The 12,619-nt window shown below is 45.9% G+C and overlaps 1 pseudogene; it reads right to left on the bottom strand.

Annotated features, from left to right (window-relative positions):
• Positions 1–1,576: 1,576 nt before the first annotated feature.
• Positions 1,577–7,350, bottom strand: LOC146622121 (PR domain zinc finger protein 12-like; annotated as a pseudogene).
• Positions 7,351–12,619: the final 5,269 nt, after the last annotated feature.

Raw genomic sequence — 12,619 nt, forward strand, 5'->3', positions numbered from 1 at the left:
AGACCGATTTGTTGGTCAGTGATGTGTTTGTAGCTAACATGTTAGCATGCAGCTAACGCTGCACCAAATATCAAAACACAACTTCCTTCTTCAGTGGTGAGCATGAGATAAAATACATGAATGTATTCATTAGCCTGCTAATTTGCCTTAGCAGGCTAATACATTTGTATGAAACTATCTGTAACTACCACGCTTTGTTAGGCTAGCAGGTACCATTTAAGCTTAAAGTGTTTAAAACTAAAACTTTTAGAGTGAAAGTAAAATAATGCTCTACATTTAAAATTTTCATTTGAGCTTTTTTAAATTAAATACATAACGTGTAAGCTAAAGTGCTAGCGTGGTGGCTAATGCTGCATAACAAGGCTAAAGTGTCAATAAAGTTGCTCTGATAATAGATGAATGTAGTCACAAATAGTTATTTTATAATTAACTCAACAAACTAACACATTACTACTGAATTAGTATTCAGGCACAGCATGCAGTCCTGTGAAAAACTGAGTCCACCCCACGCTTCAGCGGTAAGTAAAACCAGCATTCATTCATGCACAGCTCTCTGAGGTCTGGACTTTGACTGGACCGCTGCAGCAGCTTCATTCTTTTTTTTTTCCATCCGTTCTGCTGCAGGTTTCCTGCTGTGCTTGTAATCAATGTCCGGTTTGGTCCAAGCTTTAGCTGTGAGACAGACGGCCTCACATGTGAATACTTTGGCATACAGAGGAGTTCATGGTTCATTCAGCGAGCCACCGTGCTGACAGTTGGTACGAGGTGTTGGTGGGGTTTGGCAACCTAAACTGAGAAGAGGCTTTCACTAGTAACCCTTCCATCCAAACAAAGGGTGGACTTAGGATTTCACAGACTGTGTTGTTGTTCATCAGATTTAAATCATTTTGAAACCAGTTAAGCAGCTGATATGTCCTGTACTTTCTTTTCACTATGACCACACCTGGACAAACTGACCAGGTGGGCTGTCTACCAGAAACTCAGTGTTGTCCTCTGAAGAAGTCTGAGTGTTGAAAGACTTGGCGACTTTAGCATCTTCTTCTTGTTTTCACACATACATGACATCCTTTAACACAGAAGCTGGAGCATGCAGACCAAAGCACGGCACACGTAAGCTCACAGACACAGATTCAAACATACATGAAGGACCGAACACGACTGGTCATGCAACAGGAGCCTGCATCTTTTGTTTCAGCTTGTCCTCACGAAGCAGCGCATTCAGAACAAACTGTACCAGTGTGTGGGGTACGGGGGGCGGAGGGTCATATGTCGGCTAAAACTCGTTTCCATGCACGTAACAGCGCCCCCCCTCACAGGAAGTGCCCTGGGTTGGGTGATGGAGCTGTTTGGAGGAGGACGTTTGTTTGTTGCCAGAGGTGAGTTTAATGACGAAGCTTTGCTTTTTCTTATTGTTGCTGTTTCTGCAGAAGACGATGGCGCCCTCTAGTGGTTGGTTGGAAACATCTCTCTGTGATTGGTTGATGAGACGTGAGCAGGTTCCTGTCTTATTTCCAGCCTGAAACGTGTCCATGTGCGCGTCAGTTATTTCAGCTCGTCTCCTCTCGCTGTCGCCCCATCACAGCACCATGGTGGGTATGTGGTGAACCAGCGACGCTGGGTGAGGCACGGCGGTCAGCTGGGGAGGGTGAGGAGGAGGCGGCGAGTGCGTCGAGTGCACCCCACCTCCGCCTCCAACCACCAGTACACCTCCTCCTGGGGCGGCGCTGTCCCCCGTGGGGCGGTGCCTGGCGCTCTTCTGGTGCGCCCGCAAACCAGCCAGCTGCGAGTACGCGGACTGGCAGACGTGGCACTTGTAAGGGCGCTCTCCGGTGTGCAGCCGGACGTGGTTCCTCAGCGTGGATGACTGGCTGAAGCGACGGTTGCAGAAGCGGCAGACGAACGGCTTGTCCAGAGTGTGGATGCGCATGTGGGAGCGAAGGTTGCTGCGAGAGTTGAAGCCGCGGTGGCAGATAACACATCGCATGCGCCCAAGACTGGTGGAAGAAGTGGAGGTCGTGGAGGTGGAGCCTTCACAGGTGTGGAAATCATCTGCAGAGAAGAAGAAGAGCTTCAGACTGAACTCTGAGACCACCCTCTCACCTGTGGAGAGGAACCTTTCAATTCAACTTTATTTATACAGCACCAAATCACAACAACAATCGCCTCACAGAGTGTTTCCTTCCCACTGTCACTGTCAAGCTTCTGCCCCAACAGCACCTCTCTGAAACTTGGCTGCTTCTTCTTCTTCTTCTTCTTCTTCTTCTTCTTCTTCTTATTATTATTATTATTATTATTATTATTATTATTATTATTATCTTATTATTATTATTATTATTATTATCTTATTATTATTATTATTATTATTATCTTATTATTATTATTATTATTATAATATATATATATATATATATATATATATATATATATATATATATATATATATATATATATATATATATATATATATATATATATATATATATAGGCACGGTGGTTAGCACTGTTGCCTCACAGCAAGAAGGTCCTGAGTTCAATTCCACCATCAGGCTGGGGTCTTTCTGTGTGGAGTTTGCATGTTCTCCCCGTGTTTGCGTGGGTTCTCTCCGGGTACTCCGACTTCCTCCCACCGTCCAAAGACATGCAGCTTGTGGGGATAGGTTAATTGGATAATCCAAATTGCCACTAGGTGTGAATGTGCGAGTGAATGTGAGTGTGAATGGTTGTCTGTCCCTGTGTGTTGGCCCTGTGACAGACTGGCGACCTGTCCAGGGTGTACCCCGCCTCTCGCACTATGACAGCTGGGATAGGCTCCAGCGCCCCCCGCGACCCTGAAAAGGATAAGCGGAAGCGGATGGATGGATGGATATTATTATTATTATTATTATAACATTAAATATGTATGGAACTATATATATGTTATTTATTTTTCCTATAATAATGATTATTAGTTCTATGAATAGCAATCCAACAATAATATATTTGAACATATATGCATTAAATTTTTAATTTGTCATTTTATTATATTATTATTATTACTACAAATTTTTAATGTGTACACTTTTATACTAATGTGTACTTTAACTGCAATATTACAATGATATACTTATATTATCCATTATAACACACACACACACACACACACACACACACACACACACACACACACACACACACACACACACTTTTAATAAAACCAAATATAAAATATACATTTACTTTTTAAATAGTTATTATTCCAGACTGATTAAAGATAAATTAAATATACATTATTTTTCACACACATTCATAATAATATTAATTTTTATTTTCCAAAATAATATTTTATATCTGAAAGAACTTCATGTGTAATAATACTAATAATAGTAACAGTGTGATGGATTAAAGCCCTTTCGATGACTCCAACACAGATTTAATAAAATATCAATGAAACAATGTTTTTGCTGCTGTTTTCAGGGTTCTTGCAGCGCTGCTGGATGTTTGGCTAACTGAGTAGATTTATGAATGACCTCACTGATCAATAATCAATAATGATTACCGCTCTTGGTCTTCTTGCTCTGTTCGTCCTCTCCTCCAGGAATTCCAGGGATTCCCAGGAATGTGTTGTGAGAGTTTCCGTACCAGACGAGCAGCTCCTGGTCGGGAGGGATGGTCTGAGGAGGGAAGAGAAAAGAGGAAGAGCAATAAATACTTGAATCAGCGTTTACTTTATCATAGCAACATTACTGCGTTTCATTATCACAGTATTATTGTTTTATTGTAAATATTTGATTCTTTCTTTCAAACTTGTCATAAATTCTGAAACATTTTCAGAATTTATGTTTTTCTTTTCTTCAGTTCAAATCTGTTTAAATTTCAGCTGCATGTCGTTAACCTTCGAGCATCGAGTGGAGGGTTACGCTCAGACACCTGGAGGAGCCGGTCGAAGAACGGCGCCTGAAATCAGGCCGAGCTTCATCGCTCAAGGATTTATTTTAGAGAACAGGTGACGGCAGCGCGCTGAAGCTTCCCATGTTTCCTTCACATGGATCTGGAGTCTTCTCAGGCTGATCTGAGATCAGCTTTTCCAAACATGATGAAGCGACGTGGAATAACCACACCCTCCTCTGCTCCACTGCTCTTTTGGCTGTTTTGGTTGTTTCTGTAGTTGCTGTGCTGCTTCAGTGACCTTTGTGTGCACGTTTATGGTGTAAGTTAAGAGGCGTGTAGAGTCTGTAGAGGTGTGCAGTGATGTTGGGTTTATTCACTGAAACATGGTCGCCTTCCTTTATTTATTCCTTTGTTGTTCCAGCAGGCGGTTTGATAAAAGCAACGATAAATACTTCTGAGCAGACATGAGGAGGAAAAGATCCCTGAACCACCAAGAACCTCAGCCTCCAAACCACCAACATCTCTCCATGAACGCAGGTGTACATGTACCTGGGTCACATGATGTCACCCTGCAGGTGGAAGCAGGTGCGATGATACCTGAGGAGCTGGAACATGGCGAGTTTCACTAACCTCCACCGCCTTGTAGAAGATGCTGCTGCCGATCTGGACCACCTCGAGGTTCTGCTCCTGCTCGTTCCTCGCACACTTGATGTACGTCATCCAGCTCCTCTGGTCCTCCTGACTCGCATCGATAAAATACCTGACTGTGCCGTCCTCATTAAACACCTGAGGAGGGAGGCAGGAAGAAGAAAGTAAACACCATTTCCAGCTAAAGTCATTAGTTTAGTGTTCTCACTAGGGGGTTATTTCAAAGACCTCATACACAGATAATAACTAAGCTTTTTGACATGCTAACCAGTGGAACTGCATATGAGGATCAGTTAACAGTTAGTTATCATCCTGCTAATCTGTTGGTTCAGTTATTTTAATAGCAAGCTAAGAATCAGCATATAAGTTTGTAAGTTAGATTAGCCATGTAACTTGTTGCAAGTAGTTGGATAGTTAACAGTTAACCATGTTGTTGATAAACCAATTAGCTGGCTAGGTAGCAATTGACTTGTTAGTTAGGTGTGAGCTAGCTAATATGCTAAAATCAAGTCACTAAACTTCTTAACCAGCAAACTTTAAGTAAATACTGAGGTTTGTCTGTAAAGGTCCAGCCAGCAGCTAGTTAACACTGGAAATAAGCTGAAAGACTCGATGGTTAGCATTGAGTTAGCCTTCAGGTATTTGTTTAGCAAGTATGTTTGCATTTAGCCAGCCACTTGCTCGCTGTGAGTTTTATAAGTTAGCGGGGAGCTTGTTACTAGTAGGTGACTAATTAAGTAGAGTGTTAAAATTGAGTGAGTTAGTCTGACAGCTGGTAGAAAGTCGGCAGACTTCTTATAGCTTAAAGGGAGCAAAGACACGGCCCCAGAATCAAGCCTTGGGGAACTCCATGGGGGCAACACTGAACCTAAAACCTTCCTCTGACAAAGACAAGGGTTTTTGTTTTTAATGATTTATTTATTTATTTTTAGGGAACACAAACAGCTGCTTTCCAGTAGAGGATAAGAAGGGTTATTTTTCATTATGAAACACACAAAGCTGCTCTAGAAAAAAAATCCAAGGAAAAAGAAAGACACCAAAACATGAGAGCTGGGACAGAGCAGTCTGAACGTGAACGTCGCCTCACCTCCCACATCAGGTTGTTGTTCTTGTACAGGTCGATGTGTTCAGGTGACACCAGGCGTCCGGTGAACGGACCCATCTCTGTCCCCGCTTTGATCCAGGTTTTGGAGAAAATGCCCAGACCTTCTCCTGGGACCACAGAAAACAGTAAAGAGAGGGCGTAAGAAGAACACGGCACCGGTGATCTGCGGCTGGTCTTTAAAGAGAGACCAGCAAACCCACAGAGGTTTACAGGTGAGCTTACCTGGGACTGAGCTCTGAGCGATGATCACCTCACTGGGTAAAACCAGGCTGGACAGCTTCTGCACCTCTGGACACAAACACAGCGCGCAGATTTTCATGTCAACATGTGTCACTCCTGCTTCTACAATTGGAATTCAAAAATGAAAATAGAAATGACAGCGCTGCTTCGAACTTTTTAAACGCATTTTAAACTGCGTCGGAAACGCTCGGAGCGCATTTTTCTGCCGGTTTATGGATGAAAAAGTCCCCGAAAGATGAATACCTGATGGAAGCAGCAGGAAATGTTCCCGAGAACACGTCTACAATCAGGAAAACCCCCTGGACATTATACGGGAGAGCTGAAGGAGCGCGCGGGGAGAGAAAAGCGGGAGTAAAGGCGTGAAGATGAACGCTGAGGCCGCCGCGGGAAAACGCGACACGTCCGTCGGAGAGTTGACCCGGAGCATCCACCCGAAGCCCGGTCGCTCCTCCTAAATTGTCCCCAACGAACTTCACCCAGAACGGAAACGAATTTCACAATAAAATCACATTAAAATAAAAAAGAAGTGAGCGCGCGACAGCGAGAAACGGGCCGCGGCTCGCGCTTTGAAAGAGAGATCACGGACGTGATTACCGATCAGGAGCCAATCAGTCAGCAGCTGTTTGTTCATTAACAAACCATCCAAAGAATGTGATCAAATCTGATCAGTTATTGATGAGGATAATTAGCAACAAACAAACAAGAATCAATATTTTAAATTCATATTTAAACAGTTTAACAGATTTATTTTAAATACGAGTTTAAAGGTTAAATTAAATCTTTTTTCTGTTTCATTAAAGATTTTTATCTTTTTCGTTTTAGGCTCCAAAATTAAAATTTATGCGACACTTGTGTAAATATTTACAAATATTTACAAATATTTGCAAATATTTGTAAATATAGAGAATAAATAAAACGAGTAAAAAAAAACAGAAGAAATGAGATCAATTATTATTATTATTATTATTATTATTATTATTATTATTATTGTCGTTGTTATTAATAATAGTATTATAGTAGGATAAGTAAAATAATATTTTGTGTGTTTGTTTGTTTTTTGTGTTGTGTGATGTGTGGACATACTGCAAATCAATTTGCCATTGGAGACAATAAAGTTACCACTGACATTATTATCATTATTATTATTATTATTATCATCATTATTATTATTATCATCATTATTATTATTATGCTTGTTGTTATCTGGTGTCTCCGTTTCTGAGCTGTACGGTTGGTCACTGACCTCCGGAGAAGGACTGCGCGAGCACCTCGGCGGTGAACGCGGTCTTGGGGCTCGCGCTCGGGGCGGTGCGGTCCTCGTGCTGCAGGTGATGCTGGTGCGGGTGGTGCTGCTGCTCGCCCAGCACGTGCCTCCAGCGCCCGTACAGGAAGCTGTGCAGGATGTCCGAGGTGATGATGTCCGCGAGGGACAGCGGAGGCTTGAAGCCCGGCTTCAGGCCCAGAGAGGAGCCGGGCAGCACGGAGCCCATGGCGGCGAGAGCCGAGGGGAGAGCCGAGGTCAGAGCCGGGGTCAGGGAGAAATCCTCCCGCTGAACAAATAAAAAAAAAACAAAAAAACACAGTCAAAAACTCCTGTTTTACACCGACCGAGGAGCGAGGAGGAGACAGGAGCAGAGGAGCAGCTTGCGTGTCTCAGTCAGAGGTGAAGTTAAAATCCTGAGAGGAGCAGGAGCAAAGCGGGCGCGGGCCGTGTGGGGGGGTCTTTATATGGAGCTCCATCACCTCCTCCTCCTCTAACAGAGGGAGGGGGGAATCCTGCACGCGCTGTTATTGGCTCCGTTTACAGCTCGGCTCGTGACACCGACACCCCACCGGGAGGAGCGGAGCCGGGCCGGTACTGGACCGAGGCCCCGCGGAGGTCCAAGCCCTCTTAGGGCAGGACCTCATAGGGCAGGTGTTCACGCATGCGCAGGTCAGCTTCCTGGCGCGTGTTTCAGAGCTCACCTGCTCCTGCCTGAAGGCAGGGTTGGTAGTTTGATTTCAGCCCGCAGGTCAGGCTCATGGGCAGCTGATCAAACAAACAGCGATCAAACAGCTGATCGTTAAAAACAAAAACAGGAAACATTTCAGTTTACAACTACGTCACAAAACTGGGCGGAGACTAAAAGCGATAACAAAAATCAAATCCATCGATCAAATATGAGAAAAATGATCCTAACATCAGACTGAGACCCGCCCACAGCTCAGAAACTGTAACTGATGATAAACCGATGACTGATACATTGTTATCATTTTAATCAAGCTGACACAACAAATGCAGATGAATGTAAAATGTGTCATTTGTGTGTTTGAAATTCAATCTAACACAGATTTCTTCTGTTTAACAGGTTTGAAAATGAAGCGCAGGAATGTGTGTGTGTGTGTGTGTGTGTGTGTGTGTGTGTGTGTGTGTGTGTGTGTGTGTGTGTGTGTGTGTGTGTGTGTGTGTTTGTTTGGGGGGCTGAGTGACAGAGCAGAAAAACCGATTAGAGGACAACAGCTGCTTTCTTCATCACCTCCTCCTCATCCTCCCGCTGTCTCTCAACAGGATTATGATTCTCTCGCTCACTCTGATCTGTATTTATGAGCTTTTAAACATTTATTGTCCAAACACACACACACACACACACACACACACACACACACACACACACACACACACACAGCGTCATGAAGTGAGTGTGTGTGTGTGTTTGTGTGTACCTGTCTAGCTATCTTTGTGAGGACCGAAATCTGCATTCTACGCGCACGCACGCACGCACCCCCGCGCGCGCGCGCACACACACACCGGTCTCACAAGTTTGAAGCCTTTTTGAGGCTCCAAATGTGGTTTTAGTGTCAGGGTTACCGTTAGGCTATGGTCAGGTTTAGGGTCAGGCGTTCATCTGTAATGGTTAGCGAAAGCATTATGTCAATGAAGGTCCTCACTGGGATAGCTGAACGGGCTTGTGTGTGTGTGTGTGTGTGTGTGTGTGTGTGTGTGTGTGTGTGTGTGTGATCTTAATATTTGTGCTTATTTGAATGTAAATATAAAATCCGACATCAATCTGCTCCGGGACTCCTCGGTGAGTCCTCCGGCGGCCTCGGCCCCGGGTCTCTCCCGCCGCGCGTTCCCGGAGCAGAGCAGGGTTTTGCTGACGGGGACGCGCATGTATTGAAGCGGACACGCTTTAATGAGCTTCTCCGACAAAAAGGCCCGTGAGCGTGCCCGGTGTCCTCGCGCCTTTATCCCGCTCTTCACGGCCAATCAGGATCCACTTTAGGCGGGAAGTCAGGGGCGGTGGGGCGGCAGGTGACTGGCACGCGTGAAGACAAGAGGGGGAGGCGGGGAGGAGGTGAAAGGAGAGGTGAGGAAGAGGTGGTGGGAACGCGCACAAATGGCGCACTGATATTGTTCCGCTAACATGATTAAGCAGCGCTGCGGCCTCATTAGTATTCATGCGGCGCGCAGACGGAGCCGCAAATAATCCGCGTTTAAAAGCGCTTTAATGAGCTCAGCTGCGCGAGACACCCCCCCACCCCCCCGCTCCGAGCCTCATCACCACCACCACCATCATCATCCTCCTCTGCTGTCAGAGGTCAGTCGTGATCGTCTTTCTGACCTGTTAGATTCAGTTTTCAGTTTTTTGGAGACAAACCTGAGCCCTGCTCCGTGAGACTGTAAATAAAAGATGGCGTTAAACGTGATCTTCTGAGGCTGTTGTCTCCGCCCTCCTCTCACCAACGACCACACGGAACCACCCCAATCGGAGGTCGATCCGAGTCCGGCTCAACGTATCGGCATGTTTCAGCTGCTCAGGTTCAGGTTCTGGTTCGTTGTAAGTTGGAAAGTGTAACTTGAGCGCTGTCAGGTGTGTTCGGGTTGTAATAGAGTACATGTGCTGCACACTTCTAAGACGAACCGATGCTTAGAAATGTTTTTGCTCCGCGTGGTCATGTGACCCGGGGTGCTGAGGCGGAGCGTCTGCTCGGTCCTTATTTCTTCATCGTTTTCGAGGTTTCAAGACAAACGTCTCGCTTCACGCTCCTTCAACATGGTTTCAGGCAGAGGTCAAAGTTCAGCAGGGCGCTGCGAGCACAATTCAAACATGAGTCTGACTGAGGTTCAGTGTAGCGCAGAACAACGCCGAGTGCTGCGGACACGCTGTGGAACAACCAGGTGAGCATCTCTATGACCTCGCTCACATCAGGTGCACATCTGGTCTGCAGCTGCTCAGTAACAGAGGACGATGACGTCGCTCACTGTGTATCCAGTCTGAGACATCACTCATATGTATGTTCTCATTATTATTATTTTATGTTATCATCACTCAAGTTACAGTTTAACTTTGGTGCCAACGACAGTAAGTGTCAGTCTGCCGTCCAGCTGTTTGGGCTGGTGTGTGTGCGCGGAGGGGTGGGGGGTACAGACATGGAGGTACGTGTTAAAGACGAGTCACGCTTCCTTCGGAAGGATGTTCACCTGCTCACATCAAAGCTTTCTCCTCATTTCAAACTCAAAAGATGAAGCAGCAACTGCGGGAGCGTCCACAAACTTGTGGTCTGGCCTGTCCTCCGGAGCAAACAAAGCCTGGATGATGAACGAGGCGTCACGCTGCTCTGTAACCTTGGCTCTTTGCCTCGTGAAGGGTTAATGTTCATTGTAATGTTCTGTCATATCAGCGGGACAAACATCGACCGCAGGACTGAGACCGCACGAGTGCAGGCTTTTAGAGCAGCGCATTAATGAACACTGAGTCACGCGTCCACATACTTCTGCCCCCTGCAGCGAGGCTGGCAGACAGATTATTGGCCTGCTGGTCTCCGAGCTTCGGGGAAAAGGTTTGGACTGGATCCAGATCACCATTACTTTAATGTTTAATCAGGCCTGCCACAGACTCAGGGTTCATCTGTACTTACCGAGCTGCTTCCTGTACTTTACGACCGCCAACACTCTCCTCCGCACCGCAGCACACACTCACGCCGGTCCAGCTGTCTCTGTGAGGACCCGCGGCAATATAATGCAATATGGGGACTGTGGCGCTGACCCTGAACTGGATTCTACTGTGAGCGCGAAACGTGTTCAAATACTGGCCCTTGTGCAGGTGTCTGAGGATGGCACACTAAAACGTTCCATAAAGTCATCAGACGATAAGGAAACGTCCTATTTCTTTGATAAGTTACCAAAAGAATTGATAGCTGCCAGTTTCATACTGAATAATTACTGAAGTGCTGCACTCAGTGACTGCAGGGTCCCCTGAGGACGCTAATGACACCACAGTCCCCACACAGGCACATATACGAGTACACCTACACTGGCAGTAATAACAGAGCTCTCACTTTTTCCCTTCATCTTCATCACTTTAAACATTTGTCACTCTGTTCAGCGCAGTGGGAACAAACGCCTGTCGGTCAGCTTCAGGTTTACAAAAATAACGCCGTCTCGTCACGCTCATCGTGAAACAGATGCCATCTCTGAAACTTGTTGCTCCTGCAGGAGGCCGTGTTGGGGCGGGGCTTTTAACTCTGCTCAGGTGCCCGGCGCCTCGAGCTGCAGACCTGATGGATCACTGTTATTGATCCCCGGGGATCTGCAGGCGTGTGATTACAGTAATGCCCTAATGATGGATGACATCAGGCCGTCACTCAGACCATCTGTCTGCGCTCCGGGAACATGAATAAATGATAACTCCCACTTTTCATGTGAGAAGAGCTGCTATGTATTTGTGAGGACCGACTCCACACCAGCTAATGAAAATTCAGAATCTAACAGACGAACAGAAAAATGTCTGAAGTCTGAGCTGCAGCTTTGACCCAAGATGTCCCAGCTTTCCTCAGATGGCTTCAGGAATCCTCCCGGGTCTTCACAAACATCCGGCTGAAAACTTTAAATGTTGCAGGTTCTGGAGGTCCGCCTCTGTGGCAAACATGTTTTAACTGGAAGTTTGAAATCCATCTGAAAGATTTGGATTGGTTGGCTGAGGCACAGACTGCAGAGGGAGCGCTTTATATTCCCTGAACTGGCTCCACAACAGTTCTCACTTTCAAATGTGAAGACTTGGGGCAATTCGGATCGGATGATTCCAGCACAGCAACGAGTGTTAAGGTCAGTAAGAGTAAACCTTAAATCAGTTACCTGATAGCAGAAACATCGATGCCACGTTTGGCAGTTATGGCTCAGATATGGCAAACTCAGCCTAGTGTGGGTCAAAGGAAGCTGTTTCTATGGAAACGATGAGCTTGGTTGTGTTGATGCACGCTCAGTCATCCAGGTAAGGAAAGCTTGATTCTGTTCTTCTGGATGTTGTCAGTGAGAGAAACGTTTCCTCATCATCAGGTAACTCCTTCAGTCTCAGCTGACTGCAGGGTTCAACCTTATGAACAGGACATTGTGCTGGAGGTCAGTTTATCATCATTAATATGCAAATTCTTATGTCCACTGATCAATGTCCATGAGAAGCATTCACACAGAGCTGTGAGGCGGATGCAGCATTGTTCATCAGTGCTGCATGTGTCAGCCATTGTGCAGATGTCCTGTTTATAAGGTTGAACCCTGCAGTCAGCCAACACTGAAGAAAACGTCCAGATGAACAGAATCAAGTTTTTTGGATGGTTTGCTGCTTGTTTACAGGCTGCTGTGGGAACCGCTCACCAAGGCTCTCTCAGCACTGCTGTTTGAGAACATCTGGGCAGGACTTGTCCGGAGCAGCGGCTGTCCACGCAGTCCACCACGCAGCTCTGAGACCGCAGCTCGTTCACGTTGACCCCATCTGAAGAGGC

This window comes from Diplotaxodon limnothrissa, linkage group LG12 (assembly GCF_057381915.1).
Source record: "Diplotaxodon limnothrissa isolate DT_005_m linkage group LG12, D_limnothrissa_male_GT1.1, whole genome shotgun sequence".
Taxonomy (NCBI): domain Eukaryota; kingdom Metazoa; phylum Chordata; class Actinopteri; order Cichliformes; family Cichlidae; genus Diplotaxodon; species Diplotaxodon limnothrissa.